Raw genomic sequence first — 25,077 nt, 5'->3', positions numbered from 1 at the left:
TCTTGTGGGGCTCTGAAATTCCGCTCAGGAGATCAGCACGAGGTGGCCAAGGCTTCACCACAGGGCAGCCCAAGCCTTCTGCCTGCTGGCACCCACAGAGAGGAGATTCCAGATCCAGAGGATGGCAGGTTTAGGCCTAGATTTAGTTTAAGCCAGAGGATAAACTGGTTTACTTAAACCCCACCTGGAGGTGAAGAGCAGGTCAGCTGCAGCACAGCCCAAGAAAAGCTCTTTATGGAGACAGGAATGTTGAGTGAAGGATAACAAGAGCTTTGCAGCACTCTGGTTTGACCACAGCATGATCCAGGGATTCCAGCCACATCCCACATTTCCAAAAACAACAATCAATTCCCCTTTTGGATCGCTGAAAACAGCAATACACAATGGAGGAGGAATATTACAGCCTAAAATCCAAGGGGAACAACAGGACATCTGTGGGATTAATGCAAACAGCAGGTACAGGAGGGAACAAAGAAACCAAAAGTGATTTCACTGCAACTCCCAAATTTACCCTCCAATAAAGTTCATCCAACTTAAAAGTAGGGCTTAACTCAAAACTTAAGCCCAAAAAATTTGGATTTAACTTGAAAAAGACTCGACCTTCTGTTTACTTCTACTCAGCCTTCTGACTGCCAAGGCTTGAAAACGCCAAAACCCCAAGGAAAGAGATCAAACAGCAAAGGCAGGACGGGGAAAAGCTCAGCTCCCAAAAGATCATCCCTGTGCAGAGCCCTCTCAGAGCTGCTGACACTTTTTGGCAGCTGAAGGGGGCACAGTGGGAACAGCCATGACAATTCCTGCTCTTTGCACAAGCCTCAGACAGATCCAGGTGGCAGCTCCACCAGCACAAAGCAGACACAGCAGAAACAGCCTGAAATCTCCTCGGGAAAAGAGAATTTTTGGCTAAAAACGTGGACTTGTTACAAGAAACACAAAGCAAAATCTCAGTGAAGTATTTAAAAATACTTTTAAAATATGACTTTAAAAATGTGGTGAAAATGCATTAAAATAATGACTGTGTCACAGCAATTCTGTCTCTCTTACCCATCCACCTGCCTTCAGACCACACAATTTGCTTTATTTCAGACTGACAATAATGCACACTGGAGGATTTAACCACAAAAATCACCTCCACAGATGGAGAAAGACCAGAATCGTGCAGCAGGTCTGCCTTGCCATCACCCTCTGGAAAACCACCCAATCTCAGGATGTTACATTCACTTTTTCTTTTTTTTTTTGCCAGATTACTGAAAAATCTGCCAGAGATGCTGAATCACACATGAATCATCACAGAATTGTTTGGGTTGGGAGAGATCTTAAAGCTCATCCAGCCCCACCCCTGCCATGGCAGGGACACCTTCCACTGTCCCAGGTTTCTCCAAGCCCTGTCCAACCTGGCCTGGGACACTTCCAGGGATCCAGGGGCAGCCACAACTTTCCTGTCCCATCACATCAAAGCTCTTTTTTCTCACAGTGCACAAAACCACGCCAAAATCTTCCTTGGCTGCCCTGCAGCAACGCTTGGATGCTTCTCTGGTTGCCACAATCCTTTCTGTGCTCCATCTCTCTTCCCCCACCCCATCAGGACATTGCAAAACAGAAAAAAAAAAAAAAAATTAAAAAAAACCAAAACATACAGAGAAGCATTGAAAAGAAATCTCACCATCCCAGTCTGCAGCACAGATGATTTCACCCCAATTACTCGCTCTTGTCATGCAAAATAAGAACTACAGGAGAAAATTCAACTCCTGATCCAGACAACACAGCAGCCAAAAATGAAGACGCTGCCCCAAGCATTTCTTTCGGAGTTTTACATGCTGGGATTGGTCTGTCAGCATGTGAGGAGTCTCCCAGAAGTGTTTTTGAAAGGAAGGCTGATATTAAAGAGCAATTACACATCTGAATTTGAGCCTTCACCCTCTGATTCAGGGGAGCCTGAGGAACACACGCACGTACAGGAACAAGGAGTTTAAAAGGGAAAAAAAAAAAGGGAAAAATGTCCAAGTTATGTGGAGAATCCAGGCAAAGAATGCAAATTCTGACCTACTTCTCCCTCCTGACTGGGAGAGGGCACCAGGCAGCTGCTACTGCTGCTCTGCAAGCACAGGAGAGGAGCAGGAGCCTTGCCAAAGAGCTGCAGCCGTGCCTCTTCTGGAAGGTGAACAACACCATCCTTCTGCCCAGGCAACAAGGCACAGCCCCCCGAGCCCAGCAGCACCATCCTCCAGGGAGCTGGGAGGGCTGGAGCCTTCCCACAAAATAAACAAATCAAAAACCTTCCCTCCAAGCCAGTCCCCAAGGTGGGAAAGGGACAAAGCCAAGGACACACTGGGTTGATGCAGTGCCAGCTGCATGGAAAGCCAAGGTCTCCATGAGGGCCATCCACTGTCCCAGGGCAAGGGAGATTCCAGAGGGGAAGAAGTTTGGCTCAGCAGCCCCTCCAGCAAGGAGGATTCCCAGTTTTATTACCCAAACCCTCAGCCACACCTCCATGAGCTGCCTGCCCAGGAGGCACTGAGCCCCTGCAGGAAAATCCTGTCCTCACCCCAGCAGGATGGAGCTCCTGATCCCAGCTGGAGCCAGGGGCAAGATTCACCCACTGCTTTCCATCTCAGAAGGGTCAAGCTTTCTGTGCCCTCCCAAAACCAGAGTGATCTTCAGGAGCCATGAGAAGTCTTCCTCCCAGTACGGAATTTTGTTTCAGGTGCCAAAACCCCATCTGATCTCCGGGCAGGAGCTGGCCAGGTTAACCCCCAGCTTAGGGCAGAGTCCAAGATGTGTCACTGCAGAAGGTGTTCATTAAAGCACTGAGCTGTGCCAGTGCAAGGTGACAATAAAAGCAGCCAAGAAGAGGAGCCACCAGTGCCACCCCAACCAGAGATCCAGCTCATTCCAGTCTTCTCCATCTTGGAGCAGCCTGGGCTAGTGAAGGTGTCCTTGCCCTTGCCAGGGGGTGGATGGAATGACATGGTCTTTAAGGTCCCTTCCAACCCAAATTACTACATGGCTCTAAAACTGTCTCCAGTGATGGATTTCCATAAAAACACTGAGTTTTCACCAGTGCTTAGCATGCAATTCCTGTAATATATCATGCACGTTCATCTAAGGTACAGGATCCAGCATCCCCCAAACCTCGTCTTGGCATAAATGAAATTATAGATAGAGCCATAAAATCCTTGCTGCACTGGCTAGGAACTGCAATTTCAGTCCAAAGCCTGCTGCAAACCCAGATTATAGAGAAGGCTTTGTTCAGCCAGTCTCCTCCTTTTCCCTTAGGAAACCTGTATGTCAAAAGACCAATAAATGCTGGTAATTTATTATGTGGAAAGACAGAACTGAGACGTAAGCTGAGTTTATGTTTGAAATTGTCACAGAGCCCTGGGATGGCAAATCAGAATTGTTGTTCTCTGTTTGTTCACACGTAAATACCCAGGGATGAAAGAATGTCAAGGAGAGAAGAATTATCAGCACCACAGGAGCATTGAGCAGAAAAATGTGGTTCAGATTTAAAGGCTGTTCAGGGATTGTACTGCAAGAAAATAAAAAAAAAAATCAATGAAAAAAGTATAAGGAATAAGATCATTTCAATTTGCAGTCTGTTTATCAGCATTGATTAAGGAAAGAATTGATTTATCCTAAAGGAGAGCAGGTGAATCACTTCAAGGCTTTAAAATCCTCCTCCACCATCCACAGCTGCCATACCCTGGGCTCTGGAAGCACGTGTCATAGAATTTTGATGTTTAAATAAACCAGAAACACACAGAGAGCATTTGGGTTTTTTCCAGCCTCCCAAACACCCAAGAAATCCTGCTCATCACCACCTAGGAAGATACCCAAAGCACACCCTGCCTGGTGATTCCTCATTTCCCTCTGCCCTCTCCCTAGGGTTTGGAACATTCCAACAGCTCCTGAATAACTCCCTTTTCCTTGTCTTTTCTGTACAACTGTGGGCAGGGAAACTTTCTTCAGCTCTATGGGATGCAGATTACAAAAAAAGTCCCTCACCCTACAGGAAAAAAGAGCTGGAATATTAAAACATCTTTCCCACCAAAACCAGACTGTAAACAGCCTGAGGGTTTAGACAAGCACCTGGATGTGGAAGAGACTTTCAAACCTGTTTTCTTCCCAGGTGAACTCCTGCCTAATCCATGAACAGATTTCCTACACAACCCAAGAGGAAGGGAGCTCAGCTCTTGGATGGAGTCCCCAGGCACTTGAAGCCCCTGTTCCTTTGGGTTAGATGCTTGCAGGAGTTCCCAAGGAGATCTGTCCCACCAGACATTTGGGAAGTGAAGAAATTTAACTCCATGTGCATTTTCTTTGGGTTGGAGGAGTTTAAGACACCCAAGTTGTGTATAAAGAATGGGAGGGGGAGAAAAAAAGTCTTCCATGAAAAGTAAAGTGCCTCCATTTCTAAGGAGATGGTGGGAGATCCACTGAGGGAAGAGTAGAGACAATCACACCCCAACCACTCAAAAAAAAAGAGTTATTTTCTTGTAACAACGCCAGCTGACAGAGGAGCACAACAGCACAGCTCAAAACAGCCAGGGAGGCAGGCAAAGCCAAGATCACCCTGATCCTGCTCCATGAAAACGTGGCAATTGTTGCTCCAGGGAAGACACAGCGATTTTTGAGCCACAGGAAATTTTGTGCCTGCTGGATAAAGCACTGCCAGAAGCTTTGGGTCATTCTGCCCTGGTTGTGTCCTCAAGTTTCTCTTCGTAAGTGAAGGCAGAGCTTTGACTGAAGGCAGAGTTCTCCAGCTGCTGTGGAACTCTGAGGATTTCAGGGATACCAACCCAGCAGATTCAAAAATGGAGCTGGACATCAGAGCTACAAGCCCATCACAATGGCCTCAAAAGGCTGGACACTTGCCGCCTCTTCCATGTCATGCCTAGGCTTTCTTTCAGCCAGGGAATGTGACCAGTTCTCAGGGGAATAAGGCTTCACAACATCCTTCCTTTTCCAAATTCCCCACAACTCAGCTGGGATCTTTTCCCGGCCTTTTCCAAAGGCTGCACTGCTGTGTTTGAATTCAGGCACTAATGTACATGGGCTGCCTTTGGGACTCCCCACAGCCTGTGCCAGGACTGGACAACCTTTTCCATGGAGAATATTTTTCTCATCTCCAACCTAAACCTCCCCTGGAGCAATCTGAGGCTGTTTCCTCTTGTTCTGTTTTTTGTTACCTGGGAGAAGACATTGACCTCCCTCACCACTTAGGAGACAAAGGCACACCGACCCTTCCATAACATTTCGAGGGTGATAAGGATGGAAATTAACGCCCAAGCATATCTGCTTCAATGTTAATTAACTGTGTCTCTTACAGACCTGGCAGTTTTAGGAGCCTGAACTGCCTCAGGTTTTAACAAGAAGGTCACTTCTGCATCTAATAAGAAAGCTGGATTTTGTTCCTCTCCACTTTTAGCCTTGTTAGGATCAGAACTGAAGTCTTTTCACATAGCTTAGAGCAAGATGCTGTGGACACAATAGGAGAGGAGATTTTAAGTCACCATCCCCAATTTCCCTTTCTGCATCCTTCTGAGACAGACTAATGCCACCCTCTGAAATTTGCATTAAACCAAGGAGGACCAATGACCTTTTTTGCAGCCCCAGCAAGAGCAGCATTCACCAAACAAGAGACAGTGGACATGGAGGAGCTTTAAGGTCTCTCCAAACCCAAACCCTTCAACGTGTCCTAAAAAAACCAAACAAACTGCAGAGCTGCACAAAGCAGGTTTTCCAGGCGGCCAAAGAGAGGAAGAAATTAAAGCTGTGATTTATAAAGTTGGTGATTTATGTGCTGCAAACACACATGGGGCAGGGGAGGAGGATAAATTAGCACCAACAGCCCAAGCTGACACATCTTTGCTCCTGGTCTGCTGTCACCTCTGGGACAGGGATCCAACTCAAACAGCAGACACTGTGACTCCAACCCAGCGTCTGGGGGCGTGCCAGCCCCGGTGATTAGCTCATGCTGCTAATTACAGGATGTAAACAGTGCCCTCAGCTGACCCACAGCCAGGCCAGGCGTTTGCAGCTCGGGCAGTGCCCTGGTGGTTGCACATGTGCCACATCTGGCACGGCCACTGCTCCTGTCCCCTCCCTGCTGGGACACGGGAATGGCACCAGCTGCACTGGCACCCTGCATCCCTGCCACAACCCCTTCCACTCTGCAGGGAAAAACCTTCTCAGTGCTGAGAGCTCACAGGGCTCCTGGCACAAATAAGATGGGACAAGATGAAAGTCTTGTGGCAGCCCAAAGGAATTCCTTGAGGGATTCAGCCCAGTGCTTCCCAATCCGCTGGGGATGGACACACTGGGAGAGCCCTGCAGGGCAGGAACTGGGAGTGCTGGTGCAGGAACAGCCCTGGCCATGTGCTCTGGCACCAGAGCCCCCTCATCACTGGGTGATGTTTAAAGGCCCATTCCAACCTGAAGCTTTCTATTATCCTCTGATCCCTGAACCAATTCCAGCCCACAGAATCCACAGCAGTTGCTGCTTCACTCACCACAAATTCTTAAACACTTTCCAAGTTTCCTGTGCCACAAGAGCCCCACTGCTGCCAGTGAGATATTGAACAAAAAGGTCCCCTCAGGCATCAGCCTGCAAGGGCTGCCAGTCTGAGAGCAGTGGCAGCCTAACATGTGTCACCATGACCTTCTGCTGCTCCAGGAACAGCATTCCTCCAGAGGCACAGCGAGATAACACAGAGACAAGGGCACCCAAGAAGTTATTCCTGACAAACACTCGTTCGGTGCCTTGTCTTGCTGTAATCTTCCCAAACTTCTTTTTGGTTTTTCATTTAAATTCCTCAGAGGAGAGCAGATCCCACCAGCCCAGGAGACACCTGACTCTGGGAGTGAATAAAGCAATGTGTAGTTTTACAAACACACTCTGAGCCTTTCCACCACCAAAGGAAAAGCAAACAAATGTTCTCCTATCTCCCAGGAAGTTTGCCCTGATGTTAGCTTTCCTCTCAGCCTTTCTGCAGGCAGCCTTTAAAACATGTGAAAAGCCCTGTTTCATGTTAAATTCATAACCAGGAGGCAGAGTCAGGATTCCCAGGCTGCTTTTTGAGCTGCAAACACTGAGAAGAGCAGATGAGCTTAAGTGTGGATTGCTGGTGGTGATGGGTTGAGTATTCCTCCTGTGGCATGGGGCATCCCTGTCACCCATCCCACGGGGGTGGGAAGGTCTCGGGGGCAAAATGACTTACAATAATGGAATGGTTGGGCTTGGAAGGGATCTCAGAGCTCATCCAGACCCACCTGTGCCATGGGCAGGGACACCTTCCACTGTCCCACACTGCTCCAAGCTCCATCCAGCTTGTGCCAGCACAAACCATCAAAGCCAAGCCTGCCTGAGCTCAGCTCAGCTCTCGGGTCCCTCCCAACTCAGGGTGTTCTGTGAACATTTCAGAGGGGCTATCAGCACACCTGTGGGCTTCTTAAGCACCCCTCCCCTTCCAAAAGTTCAGTTTAAAAACTGATTTCTCCCAGAGGAAGCACCCCAAGCTGTCAAGCTGCCCTTGGGTCAGACAAGCCGGGCACAGCTCAGGGCAGCCTGGTGTTTATCTCCCTCAAAGCTGCCTGTCCTTAGCAAGCCAGGCTCCACTCTGCAAACACTGCATCAGTGTGGATCAGCCAGAGCAGCACAGAGCCAGGCCACCCCCAGCTGTCACCTCGATGGCACCTGGCTCGTGCCAGCCCTCCGCAGGGGACAGCAGGGGACAGAGACGCTTCTGATTCAGGATGGAGGAGCCTCTGCGTGAGGTACCCGTGGCACTACGGCCCTTGAGCAGCTCTGGCTCAGAAGAGCAAGCCAAAAAACAAATAAATTTGAAACCAAAACACAGAGTAAGAGTTTGGGAGTCGTTTTTAGCAACAGAAATGTTTCAGTTTCCCCTCGGCGCTTTCGCATTCACCCGTGGCTAATCTCTGCTCAGACACTCTCTGGTGACACTGATTTTGTGTAAGTCCAGGGATTAAAGGGGGTTATCCAGAGGGCCAAGGGCAGCCTGAACAAACAGGAGCTGGACCACAGTCCCTGCAGCCCCACAGACACGGAACTCAGCCCCCATCCCAAGGATGGGACACAAAGGCTCCCCACGGCCTCCAGCACACCCAGCTAAGGTGGCACCTCTGGCCATGGCCTGTCTGGGACCAAACAGGGACAGCACAGCAGCCAAAAACTCCCCACCAGAGGCAAGGAGCCCCCTGGAGTCCTCACACGGTTCCACCAAGAGCAGCAGGTCCAACACAGCCAGCACACAGCTCCAAGGCATAAATCCTGATAACAATCACAATCTTTTAAAGCCTAAAGGATCCCACACTAGGAACACCAAGTTTCCTGGATTTTTAATGGCTATCTGCTTTTAAGAGCAAATTCCAGTAAGATTTATTGCAAAAACAAGAAGAAAAGTTGTATTGAAACAGAATCATGAAGGTTGGAAAGGCCTCTGAGTCCAGCTATTAACCAGCACCACAGTGTTGTCCTCACGTGCCACAAATCCACACAACTCCTGAGCACTCCCAGGGGCTGTGATTCCACCATTCCCCTATTCAGCCTGCCCCAATGCCTGACCACTCCTCTAGGGAAGAAATTTCTCCTCACATCCAACCTAAACTTCCCCCAGCACTTCCTCCCATCCTGTCACTTGTTATGTTTGGGACACGAGTATCACACACCGATGCAAGAGGTCTCCAAACAACTGGAGGCTGGGGATGTTTATCTGGTAACTCTGTTCCTCTGCTCCTTCCTACGCCTCTGGATCAGCTCTGCACTGAAGACTTTCCAAAATCCCTTCCCTGGGGCCCAGACTCTGGGGCAAGAAAATAAAAGGGATGCAAGAGAAGTGCAAACAACTTCTGCAGAGTCAGCAGCGAGTTCTGGCACCTGAATGATGGATTTGTTTTCTTCTGAGGGACTGCAATGGGAGGATGAGGATCAGTGCTTCAGAAAATCAGCCTGGGTCTGTGGAGCATTGCTGATCCAAAGCAGGCTCCAGGTTTTTTTGCCATTTCTGGACATTTCCAGTGCTGTTATCCCTTAGACAAAAGCAGTGCTTGGAAGAGTGCCCAGTACTCCACAGGACTTGTCCCAAATTTCTGCCATCTTCCTCCAGCAAGGAAAGCCATGGGGAACATCACTATGGGAGTTATGGTCTCCCAAGAGGAGGGAAGGAGGAACCTCACCCTGCTTCCCAGAAATCAACCAAGAGCTCCAGATCCTCTGCCTGGCCAGCACCAGCTCAACACTTCAGTGTTTGACCCCCTGCTAAAGAGAGATTCACCATTTCCACACCCCAGATCTCCTTTAAAACTGCTCCCAAAAGCATTTTCTTTATCATCTTAATTAGAAACAACACTAAGGAATCACAGAGAACAACCCAACAGTTCTGCTGCAGCAGCCACCACCAGCCCAGCTCCCACAGCATCCCCACTGCTCCCCTCAGTGAGCTCTCAGTGCAAAAAAAGTCATTTGTTCAACCACTCCTGTCCCCTGGGACAGCACCAAACCGTTTAGACACTATTTAAACACTGCCTAAAAACACAGCTGGCTTTGGCCCAGATGCAGGTGAAGGCTCAGTGACTGGGCTGCAGCAAGGACACATGCTCAGATCACACTGGGACAGGCTTTTATCATCTGTCAAGTCAGCAAACAGCAGCACTTCCAGGTCTCCAGTCAGTAATCATTCCAGGGGGTTACCTGCAGTTCCTAACAGGCCGTGAAAAGGGCACAGAAAGGAGGTTTTTGTCAGACTTCCATGCAAGAAAATCCTTTACCCCTGCCCAAGGGAATGGGGCTTTCAATATCCACCACATTTTGTCCTGCAGTCCCAGGTTCCCATCAGAGCACCTCTCAGGAGCTCAGCCTGTTCATTACTGTGTTTACAGTGGGTGTTGGCCTTATCAACAGGATGACTGTCCTGGCTCTGCTGAAGCATGATAGAATCCCCTAAAACAGGTTCTCATCAACACAAAACCACATGATTTCCTCCAAAGCAGAGAGGGCAGAGCCCCCCAGGCTGCTGCTGCCTTTCCCAGTTCATTCCATGAGTCCTCCAAAGCCTGTCATGGATATTCTCCCAACTGCCTTTCCCTTTCCTCCCTGGCACAAATCACTGACAGATCCCTGCAGGAAGCTCCTCTGATAAAGGCTGGAAGGACCTGGAAGTTCTTATCTGGAGTCTGGGGGATATTTTCCAGAAGAATCAGGTCATAGTGGAGTTACCACTGAATCAGGTGGTTACTTTCATCCTTAAGCCTGGAATATCCACTGGTTTATCATTCCTACATGTGGCACATGGAATTGTTCAGTTCTGACTTAAATTCACGTGCCCACAGTGAAGTCCAAGTGGAGAGATCAGCATCTCTCCCATGCTGCTCTGTCTAAGATCAATTCCTGCATGTGGCACAAGGAATTGTTCAGTTCTAACTTGTGAAGTCCAAGTGGAGAGATCAGCATCTCTCCCATGCTGCTCTGTCTAAGCAGAAATCTGTCTTATGACAGATTTTCCTTGGAAATGCTCCTGAAGAACAAATCCAATCTTATCTCGTGATGACTTCCAGGAATGGGGCAGCCACAGCTTCTCTGTGCACCCTGTGCCAGGGCCCAACCATTGTCTTGGGATTCTTGGGCATTGAAAAATGGTATCAATTAAAAAAATTAATCTTGTCTCCCAAAATGGATGCATTTGAAAAGGTTTGAGATTAGGCTGGTCACAAAAAGCAATTTTTTTCCCCCCCTAAAGAAGAAACTTGCTCTCCAAGGAGGAGACTACATGGACTCAAGGGATGAAACCTAGAAAGCCTGTTAGACTTTGCAGTCACATGTAAAATCAGGAATCAGTGAGGTTGGGAAAGCCCTCCAGGATCATGGAGCCATTAACCCAGCCCTGCCAAGTTCAAGGGTGAGGGCAGAAGCTGCTCTGACACTTCACTCCCTCCATCAGCACTAACACATCTGGTTTTGGCCACCCTGTGATGAGGATCAGAAATAACAAAGGAAAACAAGAGAGCTGAGCAGGACAAAGGAAGGTAAAGCAGAGACTAAATCTGAGCCCATCCATCATCATCAGGAGAGCTCTTCCCACGATGGGGAGGAAGGGGAAGGAGCCACAGGGAACAATTGCTCCAAGGAAGGGGAAGCAGCATTGTTTGAGAGATTTAACAGAAAAGCATATAAACCAATCCCCCATCCCTCAAAAAAAAGGAAAGAAAAAACATTCCCATAGTCTTTGGGAAGGCTCAGCTCCACCTTGACATCACACCCCTCTCTGAGCCAGAAGGGAAGAGAAGCTGCTTTGTTTGGTTTTCTTCCCCCCAAGCTGCATTACCAGCCCTTTTCCCCAGGAAGGAAACCTTCCACACTCCCCTTCCCCTCCAGTCTGCAAAGGCTGAGCCCTCTCCTCATTCCAGCCCCCAGGAGCCCTGACAGTGCAAGGAAACGGGAGCAAAATGCAGCAGCTCCCCACCGGGCCAGCAACTCCAATCCTGGCACAGCAGGACCTCTGCAAGCCTTGCAGGAGCTTCCATGGGAAAGCAAGCAGACCTTTCACTCAGACAATCCCTCTCTTTCCAGCAGGGAAGAGCTGAGGCACAGGTGGGAGAGACAGGGCTGTGCACATCCCGTGTGGAAGTGATAAAACTCCTTGCTCCATCTCACTCATCTCCAAGCTCCCCTGCTGAAACATGATTGCAGCTGAATTTTACTCCACTTAAGCCTTTCCCAAAATACCTGTGCTCCTTTGAGGTGCTTCTTCCCCTCATCAGAAGCTCTGCAGAAATTAAATCCTATTAGCGCATAAGTCTCATGCAATAATAACTGTGACATTCCGGGGATTTTCACTGGCAGGCTCAGCAAAAACCTTACCAGAGGAGAAGTCCTTCAAATGCCAGACATCCAAGACATCTGAAGCCTTCAGGCTTCTTTCTGTGCACAGGATTTAGTGCTAATCCCAAAGCTTCCCAGCCCTGCACTATCCTCCTTCCCTACCTTGGATCACTCATGTCCCATCCCTGGAAGTGTCCAAGGCCAGGCTGGACGGGGCTTGGAGTAGCCTGGACTAGAGGAAGGTGTCCCTGCTCACAGCAGGCACTGGTGATTTCAAAGTCCCTTCAACCTAAACCAGTCTGTGATTCCATGATTCCCAGTCCCTCAAAGTAGAGGATTTTAATGGATCTCAAATGCTGCAGGACCCTCCAAGCTCTTCTCCAAGTGCTGGAACATCAAATCTTTGCACCTCTTCCCAAAGCAAAGTGGACACGTGTGTTTATCACCAACAAGCCCCATTATCTCTAAACCTTTCCCTACAAATACCCTGTGTTCCAATGCTACAGCAGCAGCACCAGGGCACACCCCACTCTTTCCACACTCCCAGGTTCCTAGAGATGCTCTGGAAGTGGTTTTCCCCAACAGGCACCAACTGAGGGGATTGATCTGGCCCAGCAAGGAGAGGGACATGGCTGAGGCACAGTTGTCACCCAGCTCCACTCCCAGGTTAGGGAGGCTGACAGCCAGACCCTGGAAAGCAAAATCCCCTTTCTGGAATTCTCCCCCACTTTTTCCCTGCAGCACCTCCACAGAGGCAGAGCCCCGTTTCCAGGGAACATTTCCCACCCAAACGTGAAGGGAAGCAGCACGTGATCCAGCTCTGCCATCTGCTTTCCAAGGGGGCTCTCTCCTCTGAAAACTCCCAGTTTAATGCAGCAACCAAACAAAAAACACCCCCAAAACAACAAGGCTTCTCTTCCTTAAGCATAATAGGAAGCCCTGCAATAACTTTGGGAAGCAGAAGTCCTTAAAGGGCAGATATTTTCTGTCCATTATCTGAGACATCTTTCTAGGCTTCATTAAGCACATCACAAATTTACATTTGTCAGTGGATGTACAGATGGCATTTGAGCTAAAGATTATGATCCCATTTCCTTCCTCTAAAGCAAAAGGCAAACACCAGCAAGGACTGCAGGGGTTAACCTTTGATTATTGCACAAGAAGCCCCAGACCACAGCTCTAACAGGCTCTTCAGAGCTCAGAGCCCTGGTAGGGCCTGAAGGGGCTCCAGGAGAGCTGGAGAGGGACTGGGGACAAGGATGGAGGGACAGGGCACAGGGAATGGCTCCCAGTGCAGGGATGAGGTCAGGATCTCACTGGAGCAGCAGTGCAAGGTCCTGTGCTGCCAGAAAAAAAACATAAGCCTGAGTGACACTCACAGTTCTGTCACTGCTGTCCCCCAGCCTGACAGCAAATAAACTCACACCACAGGGAAGACCTTGGGGAGATGGCATCTCAAGAGAAAATGTCCTTTATTCTCACCTTTTAGTCTGGATGGACTGAATTCTCTGGGGACACTGCATATTCCCTCAGGGACTGGACCCAGAGCAGCCTCACACTCTCTCTGACAAACCAGTTTTCACTTGGTTCTGTGGTTTATTTCCCCCAAAAAGCAGCTCACAGGCTGTCCTGAGGAGACCCACGTTCAGTCTGAAGCAGCACATTTTTGCCAGCAACACTTGAGAGAGCTGAGAGCTGCCACTGGAACAACCCCCATGCTGTGCCACCCCCAGAGGGAGGTTATTCCAGGGAACCAGAGGATCTCCTGTGCTCAGCATCCCCCCACCAGGGGAAAGTGCCACTTCCAGATGGAAAGCAAGGAGCCAACACATTCCCTGCTCCCAGAGCCACCCCAGAATTTGGGAACCAGGGCTGGGGGAGCAGCAGAGGCAGGCTCAGCTGCCACGTGCCAATGGCTCTCAGGGAAAAGTGCCCAAAAACAGCTCAGACACCTCCAACCCAGCCCCATAAAACCAGGATTTTACTCCTATCCCACTTATCCTTGGGATAAATGCCTCCTCCACACCCGGCAGTCACTCCAAGCAGGGAGCTGAGTGGGTTTGGAGAGCTCTGTTACATTCTCAGGGCACCAAAGTGCACTCAGCCACCAGGATGAACACAAACAACACGAAAGGAATGGATTTCAGTCACACAGCTCCCCGGGTGAGCATCCCACGAGGGGGTGAAGCACTCCCTGTGTCACTGCTGCAGCAGCATTTCCCCACTGGCACCTGCACACCCTGGTGGTCCCAAAGATGCTCTGGGAGCTGGGATTGTTGGCTCGGGCCAAACCCGTGCCAAACACCTCCCCCTGCAGAGCTCCCACGGCTATTTTGGGCAGATTGTGGCCAAAGCTGAAGGTATTTCTGGTATCTGCTGAATGTCCATCACAGCAGGGAACTAAATAATAAACAATCACAAAACAAGGGGTGATCTCCAGGCTTTTGCACTGGGGAAAAACTGCTAGAAAGGAAGAGGGAAGGAGAGAAACTGCTACAGATTGCATTGTCCCATTCCATTTGCTCAGAGGGGCTGTGTCACTGCTCATGGCAAAGAGTGACAAACAAAGCAGAGTAAAAATTCTGTACTAAAAAGCTGGAGCCAGGCAAAGGCTCCCACCCAGAATTTTCCAGACTCTCTCCCCCATCTCAGCCTGCACCACCCCCTAAAAACCTCACAAAGAGGTTCGGTCAGAAGGCAAAGAGCAGCACCCACAAAGGTGGATTAATGGCAACAAACCTCAGGGAAGAAATCAATCTCATGCCTGCCTTTCTGCAGCAGCCAAGTGTTCACACCCTCACCTTGCCTCCCCGAGGCAGTGCCACGTCCTTTATCTTTATTTTTATTATTTTTTATTTCTTTAGGTCACTAGAAAACACACCTATTTTCTTGGCCAAAACCACTGACGGCTGCAAGGAAAAGAGGGATGATCCCAAATCTTTAAAATGTCTGACACCTTTCCTTTCAGAGCCATCATCAGAGCATCACCCTAAGTTATGTCACACTATCTCACAACAAATAAATTCTTTCTTTGTGGTGCTCCAGGGTCAAAGGCAGGATTAAAAGCTCAGTCCTTCCCTGTTCCCATGCAGAAACAGGAGGGAGATGGCACAAGCAAGAGCAAAACCCCCAGAGCTCCAGGATGACCATGGCAGACAGGTCTTAATTTGATTTTTCATCACTTTAGAGTTCTCTAAAAGCCAGACAAGTGGCAAACCCTTTCTTTTTGCCACATTGGTAAATGATGGGCAAAATCAAAAGATCAGACTCTACAAATGGTTTCAGCTCTAGAGCAAGAAAAATATTTAAATACAGCATGGCAGATTTATTGCTGCTGGGACACAGGACTTTCCCCACAGGCTGCCTTCCCAAATTCCCAAGCTTCCCACCTGGCAGTGAGCCCTGGGGGGAATCTAGACACCTCAGCAATCCCTGTGTACCCACTCACAGCATAATTTACTTCCAAGCTCAGCCACTTGCAGCAATATTTATTTTTTTAATCCCAGCTCCAGTGCCTCAGCCCAGCTCTGCCATTTAGCAAGCATTAAACCTGATGGGGCATGAGACAGAACAGGGTTTTCCTCACAGCCCTGTCCAAGAGCTGACAGCCACAAGTCTTTTAGGCAGTATTTATTTCATACCTTTCCTTCACAGAAATAAAAAGAAAAAAAAAAAGAAAACCAAACCCAAAAAAAATTACACAAAAACAAGAAAAATGTAACAGCCTTTTGGAATCAAACATATGGGCTCAGTCACCAAATGTGGCAAATTTGGGAGCAGAATATTTCATAAGCTTCAGGCAATGCTGAAACACAGCAATAAGTTTTAGGGTGGCCAGACAAAAGCAAGACTCCAGACTGCCCCACAGCTGTAGTTCACTTCCAGCTTGAAGTCTCCAGAAAACCCCTTCTAAAAAGCAGGAATTGGGTCAGGGGTCCAGTTTGCAGCTCTCCATGCTAAAAGGAGATCTGAAGCCACTGCAGCCCCTTCCCTCCAAAGCTGCTTTGTGTTTCCTGGCTGTGGATTTTAAAGCAGAGAGATGTGGCAGTGCCTCGAGCCGGAGGGGCTGGAGCTGTGAGAAGCACCAAGGATGCTCCTTCTCCCCAGCTCTGCAGCCACTCCAGACACAACCATCAGCAGATCAAGTCTGGGGGAAATCAGATGGCTCTGGAATTGCACAGCCCCAGGAACTCCTGCTCCCACTCATTGGAACTCTGGCCCTTGGGGATCAGGCTGCTCTGGCAAAGCCCAGGCAGAAGCACCAGGGGCTGATAAACCCATGAGCTGCTCACACAGCTGAGAGGAAAAACTGGGAACAATTTGGGAGCTCCAGGGTCAGGCTGACCTTGGGCACAGCAGCCAGCTTTGGATCCCAAAGCCATCTCCTCCAACAGCTCCAGGCAGGGCTGGTGCTCCTCAGATTAAACCCAGCTCAGGCAGCCTAAAGCCTGGCTTTGAGAGGCACAGGACACAGGGAATGGCTTCCCACTGCCAGATGGGATTTTGGGAAGGAATTCTTGGCTGTGAGGGTGGGATTCTCCAAGCAGTTCTCCACCACTTCTGCCTTTGGCAGCTTCAATCCAGTGTTTTCCCACCCCTGCAGAGGTCAGAGCCCTGAGGGAGCACCAAGGTGGTGCAGGAAATCTGTGCTGCCTGCCCTGGTGTTCAGTGGCTGCACAAAACCCCCAGGATTTCTTCCTCTGGGCAAAGAGCAGCCTGGAGAGATGCAAGAATCCCTAAATTTAACTCACAGCATCCTTAAGTCTGGAAAACACCTCTAACATCTTCGAGTCCAGCCAGGAACCTGACTGTGCTGGATGCAGCACTAAACCACGTCCCCAAGTGCCACATCTGCACCTCTTTTTGGAGATGTGACACCTCCACCCAGCCTGTCCAATCCACGTGCAGAGCAGCCACCACCTCAATACCCACACAGAGCACACAACCACCAGGCAGCTGCCTTTCAGACACAAAAACCTCGATCCCAAAATTGGATCTGAAACATTTCAGTTTGCAAACCTCGATTCCAAAATTTAAATTTAAAAAAATTTAAAAAAACCAAACAAACAACAACAATTAAAAAAACCATCCCAAAACAAACAACCAAAAAAAGAAAAACCCAGAAAATAAAAGAAAAGCACATTGTAGGGGGACTTACAGAGCAGCAGCAGTCCCAGCACAATTACTGCTTGGATATTGTGTGCTGAGGGAGCCAGGGCAGCCTCACTCATCCCCGAAGCCCTGCTGATATTCAGGTTTAATAGTGCTGATAAGGCCGAGCTGGAACAGCTCTTACGCACTGCAGGTTTTATCTGTGGCACAGCACACTTGTTACAGACCCTCTCTTATCAGCACTGCAAATATCAGCCCAGATAAGGGGAGGCACAAAATGCCTGGGAAGGTGCAGAAACTGGAGCAGACACCTTGGGGTTTTTGACTCCTTTGGCCTCAGCTGCCCCTGTTGCTCACCCCGTGTTCCCCCCACAGCTCCACATCCAGCCCCAAAACTGCTCCAGGAGAGGAGCAGAGCAGGCTTCAAGCCAGTCCTTCAGAGCTGTCCCTCCAGGGAACCCTGCAGAGGAGCTGCAAAGTTCAGGGAAATAAGCAAAAAGCCATTATTTCCCCCAAGCTGGGAAAGAAGAAGCCAAGAGAGCAAAGTGATTTCCTCACGGGGCCAATACAGCTCAATATAACCAATTACCCCAGAAATTTGGATTTAAGGACTCTCATGGCAGAAGGGGTTTAACAGAGTGAGCTGACCCTTTCAGAAACAAAGAGGACTCGAAAATTTAAGCTTATTGTGCTGCTAGAAGTGGATCTGTACCTGCCCATTACAGGACAGCGGGTTAGAGCTTCCCAAGGAGCCCCCAGGCTTCCCTCCCGAGCCACATTCCGGGTGCTCATCACATCATTACAGGGCAGCTCTGAAAGCCTGGACAGCGGGTTAGAGCTTCCCAAGGAGCCCCCAGGCTTCCCTCCCGAGCCACATTCCGGGTGCTCATCACATCAGCTCTAGGAGGGATTTCCAGCCCAGCAGGAGCTCCCAGGTCCAATGAGCCACATTCCCACTCTAACCCTGGAGTGCTCATCACGTCAGCTCTAGGAGGGATTTCCAGCCCAGCAGGAGCTCCCAAGTCCAATCCAATCTTGCCAAGAACGAGCCAACCTTCCTCCTGACACCTTTCCCCAGCAGGGAGCATCCACAGGAGCCATCCCCCTGCCCCAGGTGACACTGGACAGGGCACCAGCATCACTGAGGCAGAGATTCCCTTCCCAGCACCATTGCAGAACGATTCTCTGCAGCTCCTGAGGCTCAGCAAAGCCCAGGACAAGGCTTGGAGCTGAAACCTGCCCAGGGAAGGACAATCCCCTCCCACACTGCTCTCCTTCAGGGCCAGCAGCCCCATCCCTCTAATCCCACAAGCAGCTTTATTTCTCTTGGCAGAGCAGAGCCGTCCCAGGAGCCCTGGCAGGGTTTGTTTCACGCTGCCCAGTGACCTTGTGAGGCACAAAGGGCTGTCCCTGCCAGCATCAGGCTGATTGCCACCACATCAACATCTGCACATCCACAGCTGCCTCACAGCACATTCCTGCAGCGCACAGAGCAGGAACTGCAGATCCAAACCGAAAAACCCAAAGCCAAACACGTCCCTAGGCAGAGGAGACAGATTAGGGAACAGCTGTGATAAGGGAAAGCATCTCCAGCCGAGCTGTCAAGCTTGCACTTTAAATCAGGCTTTTAATGAGGGCTGCGAGCACTCTGCCTCTGGGCGATTAACTCCCAGCTAAAGAGGAGCTGAGCTGCTTCACTCCCAAAGCACATCCAGGACCCAGGCAGGGGCAGGAAAGCGGGAGATGATCTTGCAAGCTGTCAGCCACCACCAACTGATGCCAAAGCCCATGCAGGGAGGGGAAATCACCCCAAAAACGAGAGCCTGCCATCATTCTGTGTGCACAGAGCATCAAATGTAGCACAGCAAGTGGTGTGGGAGCTGCCAGTCCCCAGCTCCAGGGCACAGGGGAAAAGGAGACAGAAATATCTGTGTTTTTGGCAGGCATTTTGGTATCTAAGAGCTGGAAAACAGGGATTACAAATCCAGTGTCCCAAGTGGAGAGCAATCCTTGATGATGAGCGTGATTTGCATGTGAACAGGAACACAACTAAAAATAGGTGTTGGAGAAGGTTTCACCTCCCCTCTTGGCTTGACGAATTCCAGGGCTCCCAAACCCCCCGAATGCACAGATCTCAAGGACTGTTCAGGCACTATTGCTGTGCAGATCTCCAAGATCAACCCTGCATGGAGAAATCCAAGCCCAAAATGCTTGAGGGAAACAGAACAAATCATGCCTGGACACCCAAAACAGGACCCAGGAGCTGCCTCTTTGCTGGGTTTCAAACTGCAACAGGATTGACTGGGAGTCTGAAGTCTCAGTGACAAGATTCCTGAATAATTAGTAGGCAGATGGATACCAAAATTCCCAAAATATCTGCAAATAATCACTGCTTAATCAGGAAACTGCCTAAAAACCATCACCTACATGAAAGTCTTGAGGAATAATTTCTTTATGGAGCTGCTTCATGCAAGAAAGGAGAATTACAAAATCATCACTGAAACATTTAGGTTGGAAGAGATCATAAAAATCATCTTTTTCCATGGGCAGGGACATCTTCCACTAGCCCAGGTTGCTCAAAGTAGTTGGGATGAGAGAGACACCCTGGATTTGAACATACACTTCCCACCTTCTCCAAAAGAGCCTTTTCTTCCTCTGAGAAAGGTCAAGGGGTTGGATGACTCTGCTACACCAACAGCTGGGACATGCAGGAAATATTTTAATCCCAAGGAAAGCATTAATTACCACTTGGCAAAAAAAAAAAAAAAAGCCAATCCAGACAACAAAATCCACCCAAATATCACAGAGTGCCCTCAGCACGGGGGTAAATCCCTGTAAACAAACCTAAGCCCTCTCTACCCCTCCCCAGGGCCTGGGTTTAAGCTGTAACCTGGACAGCCCCCAGCCCCATCCTGCCCCTTGGGGCAGCACCGGGGATGCACATCCCACTTTTATCCCCACTCCAAGGTTTTACTCAGACAAGAGCCCTGCAGTCATCACACGGGGCTGAGATGGGGTCACACACAGGGACACCCCCAAAAAGGGCCAGGTCCAGGGCAATTTCACAGCACAGCAAGCCAGACTTGAGCCTCAAATCCTCTCCAAGCCCTTAAGTGCCCTGCTGAGGATTAGCTTCCCAAGAATCTTGTGGAACACCCTGAGCACCCCCTGCCACCATCAGGTGCCAATTCCCAACTGCTCCAAGTCAGGAAATTTGATGCATTTTGTTTTGCTGCAATCCTGCACAACGCTGACTTGATTTTAGACTTGATTTATGATTAGGTGACTGTCAGCTCAAGAGATTCATCAATACCAGCTAAGTGGCCCAAATATAATCTCCTAGAGTGGCTCAGGAGAACACACGTGGATGTTGGAGGGTACAACCAGTCCATTACATCTTTTTAGAGGCTGCACCCAAAAATACCTATTAGAGGAAACTCTGGGTTTCACCTTGGACTATTTCAGTCACAAGCTGCTTTCCCTGGGCAAACGTGAGCCTGAAACTCAGCACTGCTAAAAACAGCCAAGGACCAGAATATTTCTGCTCTGTGCATTTCACCTCAGGCTGGGGGAGGGACAAGTTTCATTTCACCTCAGCGAGGAAGAAAGGGAAGCAAAACACAGGGGCCAAACATTTATGAAGAGGTTCTACAAGTTGCAGCAGCATTTAAAATAAATAAATAAATAAAAGGCAAGCTGACATCTAAGGGGGAAAGTGGGAGATAAAAAGGTGCTTTGGCACAGCACCACGTGGCAAAACTCTGAAAGTGAAACAGATTCTTCTGAGCATTCCCAGCCAAGAAGAGAATAAACTTACAGTCCATCACCTCCAGGATCCAGCAGCCTGGACCCCAGGCTCCTCATGGAAAGCGTGGCTCCAACACAGAGAGATGCAGGGAGGGCAGGAGGGTTCAGGTCTGTCATGACTAAGGAATTACACTAAAACCAGCCCAGGCTCTTTCCAAGGAAGAGATTAACCACCAGCAGGGCTCTGCACAGATGGGGACAGAGCTGGTGCCCAGACTTGTGCAGCACCCCAGGAAAGGTGCAATTTCCCCCTCTCCTATCCCCAGCTCACCCTTCAACCGGCAAGGAGAAAAAAGAAATAAAACCAGATCAAGAGTCACACACAAAAAATAGGCACAAAAAGAAAGATTTTCATTTTCGTTTTTCATCATCAGGACCAATCCTGCCCAAGGGAACAAAAAAAGAGCTCAATCCCCACCTGAGATGGATTCCAAACATGGAATGCATGGAGGCACAGGCACAAAAAACTTCCCAAATGCCACCCCAAAAGCTCCTTGTTTGAACACCCTTCAGGGGAACACTCTGTACCTTGAAGCCACTCCTTGGCAGGAATCTTCTACAAATATTTAATTGCATATAAAAAATAAAACCTTTTTTTTGTTGTTTGTCAGGCTGTTGAGCAATGACAGACTATTGCACCAAATATTCAGGCAGTTGTCCTGCCAGTATCTGTGGGTACTTCTGGAGGAAGTGGGGAGAACACAGTGGTTTGCTGAAGAGGAAAAAGCAGCAAAGCCAAACACCAATGTGCAGCATTTTTTTTTTTTTAAAGTCAAGACATGCATTAAAGTAGCTGTATCTAATCACTGTTTATACAGGGGCTGGCAGGCAAAAGCAACTGCCATAAAGTCTTTTAAATCCCTTTTCCCAGCACCATGCTCAGAATGTTCCTGCAAAGGGCTGTTAAGCACTGAGAGCAGAGCTGGAGGGGGAATATTTGGTTAGGGAAGAAGGGAGGGGGATGAGGTGCCTGGCTCCTGAACCCAGCCTGGTGCAGAACTCCTCTGGAGGAGGTGGCAGCTCCGTGGATAAGGAACGGGCTCCTCGGTGTGACACTGCCCTCTCCTGAGCACAGGGGACTCACACCCCGCCCAGAACAAGGATTTTGGGGAGCCCTGAGCAAAGACCCTGCAGCAAATAGGGAAAATGAGACACACTCACCCCAGAGCAGCTCCAGCAGACCTCGCAGCACTGGCTGGGGTGCAGGACAAGGTGAAATACCCCTGTTTGAGCTCACTGGAGCCTAATTAGCAGCAGCTGCAGCCTAATGAAGCAAAGTGGCTGCCAGGTGGATCCCATCTCTTCATCTCAGGGCTTGGAACTGGAGGAGCTTTAAGGTCCTTTCCAACCCAAACCATCCCACAAATATCAGCGTGAAGGTGCAAAGCATCTCAGGGACGGGAGCAACACCTCAAGAAAAAGGACTTAAAAACCAGCATTGCAAACTCCAAGGAAAGCATGTTCCCACCTCACTGTGTTTGCAGGAAAGCTGCTCTCAGGAGGAGCCCTAAGTGCCCCTCCAGGTCCAGCCCCACCTTCCCACACAAGCCCGGAGCTGCACCAGGAGTATTTCAAAGGTACAACCATTGCCTTTTATCTTCACCCTCGGGAAGACTCACAGAGCGAGTCAAAGGACAATATTCCCCCCAGGTGTGTCTGGTTAAAGGGCACCCAGACCTAACTTCCACCACCTGTGAGCATCAAAGTGCCTCTGACACAAGTGAGGGTGAAGGAGCCACCTGCTCCCTGCATCTTCAACCTCCACCCACAACAGCACTTGCACCTGTGAGCCACGCCAACCCACACGTTAAAAACCCACAAAAAACACCCCTAAACACGCTGATTTTGGCAGGGTGATTTTAAAGCAGTTACTTGAGATCAAACACACCTGGGTACACAGTTAATGGGTAAAAGTACAACAAAGGGCTGTCCCTTCACAGCTGGTTCTGTGTCTCATAACCTTCCTGGTTTATCAAGCAATTTATTGCCCTGCTAAAAACCAAACCCTTTATCATTAATTCTGAGCCAGCAGTTTCTGAATCTACAACCTGACACCAAATCAATTGATCCGACCAAGACTCATTTTCATTTTCCTTCCAAGACAAAAACCGGTCGTGCTTTGCTGAATTCATCGCAGGGAAAAGTGTAACAAGCAGAACATGCTCATTTAATAAAAAAAAAAGTACAGCTTGACAGAGACACCCACTCTAAAATTAACTCTGCCATCAAAGCAGAGCTTGTGTTTGCCTCTGAAGAAGAACCTCCTAAATCACAGAGAAATATTCTGCAGCTCCACAATGGGATATCAGCGTGAAGATGTTTCAAAGCTTGGCAGAGGAGGATACGTTAAAATAACAGCTTTAAAGAGTCAGGATGCATCGCTGCTCAGGTGGAGAAAGGCTGGCTAATGAATTAATGGACCATTTTCCATAGCAATCTGACGAGGAAAATGGACATGCCAGACAAAATGCGAGGCAGGAAATCCATTTACCTCAGCTTTTCCCCGGCCACACCTGCCAAGTGTAAGCTGGCAATTTGTAAGGGGGAAAGAAGGGAGAAGGCTGTTATCCTGCATGGGGCTGGGTGATCCAAATCCCAAAAAAGCTCTTTAAGAAGCAGCACCGCTCTGACTTGTACTTGCTAATCAGCAGCAATCGAAATTTCCTGGCAGCTGGAGCATCCTGAGGAGACTCCAGCACCCTGGATCCAGCGTTCTCCGTGTACAATGTAACTTTCTAATGGAGAAAAATCCGTACGGGCTCCTTCCCACCAGGACAAAGAGCCAGCAGAGAACCATAATTCATTATTTTTTAAGTTTCACTTGCAGCACGGCTCTGCCTGTTCCTGACATCTATCCCTAATCCCTCTCCAGCCCCAAAATAACCCTTAAGCCAACACGATTACACACAACAAGAGCGGCTGTAAGGACCCAGCCCTAAAATCCCAAAGCACGGCGAGTCTGACACAGCCAGGTTTTTCCTGGCTGGAGAATCCCCATTTCCATCTGGCCAGGGGTGAAATTTCACAGCTTCCACACCAGGAATTGCTCCAGCAGCCCTTTTCCAGAGCAAGGCTCCCATGCCGACTGCAACTCCTCCATGCCCAGTTTTCCGGGCGGGGAACAGAAAGGACGTGGGTGAGGGTTCCAATAAAACAGCAACGAGGCGATTTTTCTCCTCTTTTCCCTGAATTACTCTTTTTTTGAATTAGTTTCTTTGCCAAGAACCAAGAGAAAGTGACACCCTCTTACATTCACCTTTTTTCACCCTCTCTGCTCAGTGCTCGCTGGGCATTTGGGGTCTTTAGCAGAGGCTTTGCTGCCGGGGAATGTCGCCAGGAGCCATCCAGGACATCCCTGAGCATCCTCAGGGAGCTGGACGGGCACTGAGCGCTCCTCCAGCTGGACCAGCAACATTAACAAATAAATCCCTCTTGGGATTCGGCTGCCTCAGGATTTTACAGCTCCATACAACAGCGGTGCGAAGCCCTGGGACGGGGGGACACTGCAGATGCCATCGGTTTATACCAAAACCAAGCGTTCCCTGCTAAACAAGCAGGGCCCGAAGGGGAACGGCGGCGTCCGGATGCACAGCCGGACACTCTGGGGGTCTCGGGGACCAGAGGGGGCTCCCCGGGACCTCTCCCCGGGTGGGTTCCCACCCACGCCCCCCCAGCAGCGGGAGCACCCGCTGGCATCCCCAACTCCGCTCGGGATGCTGGCGGCCAGGTGAGGCACCCGCGGGGAGGGAGGGGGCACAGCGGGCAAGGAAACGCCTTTGGGGCACGCAAAACAAACACCTTTCGGGGCAAAGCAAGGCGGCTTCGCACACCGCAGCCCCTCCTGGGGGTGAGAGCGGCCCGGCAGAGCTGTCCCACCCGCAGCAGCCCCGCAGCCCGGGGGATGCGGGATCCCGCAGCCCAGCCAGCCCTCCCCTTTTCCCTTCCCTTTACCTGCTGCCGCCGGGAGATCCGCCGGGTTGCCGAGCCCCGCGGAAGGGCAGCCCGGCCCCGGCGGCAGGGCAGTGCCAGGGCCGGCAGGGAAGGGCGCAGGGACGGCGCTGGCACGGCCCCGGCCCCGCAGCCCGGCTCGGCTCGGCTCGGGAGCGGGGCGGGCGCTGAGCCGGGCGGCTCCGCCCCGGGAGGAGCGCAGGCACGGCAGGAGGAGGAGGAGGAGGAGGAGAAGAAAAGGAAGCTGCACCCAGGCGTGCGGAGCGCTTCTCTTTTGGGCTGCGAGCGAACCCCCCCTAGAACTGCGGGTTCTGGTTTGGGGGTAAGGGAAAGGCTGGGGCACCCCTGGGGTGGGGAGTGCTTGGCGCTGT

The 25,077-nt window shown here is 50.0% G+C and overlaps 1 protein-coding gene across 2 annotated transcripts in view; it reads right to left on the bottom strand.

Annotated features, from left to right (window-relative positions):
- Positions 1-24,833, bottom strand: part of GDPD5 (glycerophosphodiester phosphodiesterase domain containing 5) — a 99,463-nt gene extending 74,630 nt beyond the window's left edge. Inside the window, exon 1 of one of the 2 annotated variants that reach the window (XM_041460405.1) lies at positions 24,710-24,833. The gene's annotated coding sequence lies outside the window, so the exon portion shown is untranslated. Of the gene's footprint in view, positions 1-16,997; positions 17,057-24,709 lie in introns of those variants that run through there. The other variant, XM_041460404.1, reaches the window with a different exon arrangement.
- Positions 24,834-25,077: the final 244 nt, after the last annotated feature.

This window comes from Pyrgilauda ruficollis, unplaced genomic scaffold, assembly GCF_017590135.1.
Source record: "Pyrgilauda ruficollis isolate IOZ18807 unplaced genomic scaffold, ASM1759013v1 scaffold143, whole genome shotgun sequence".
NCBI classification, from domain to species: domain Eukaryota; kingdom Metazoa; phylum Chordata; class Aves; order Passeriformes; family Passeridae; genus Pyrgilauda; species Pyrgilauda ruficollis.
The sequence above is the reverse complement of the archived record's forward strand: the minus strand, read 5'-3'. Positions and strand labels throughout refer to the sequence as shown.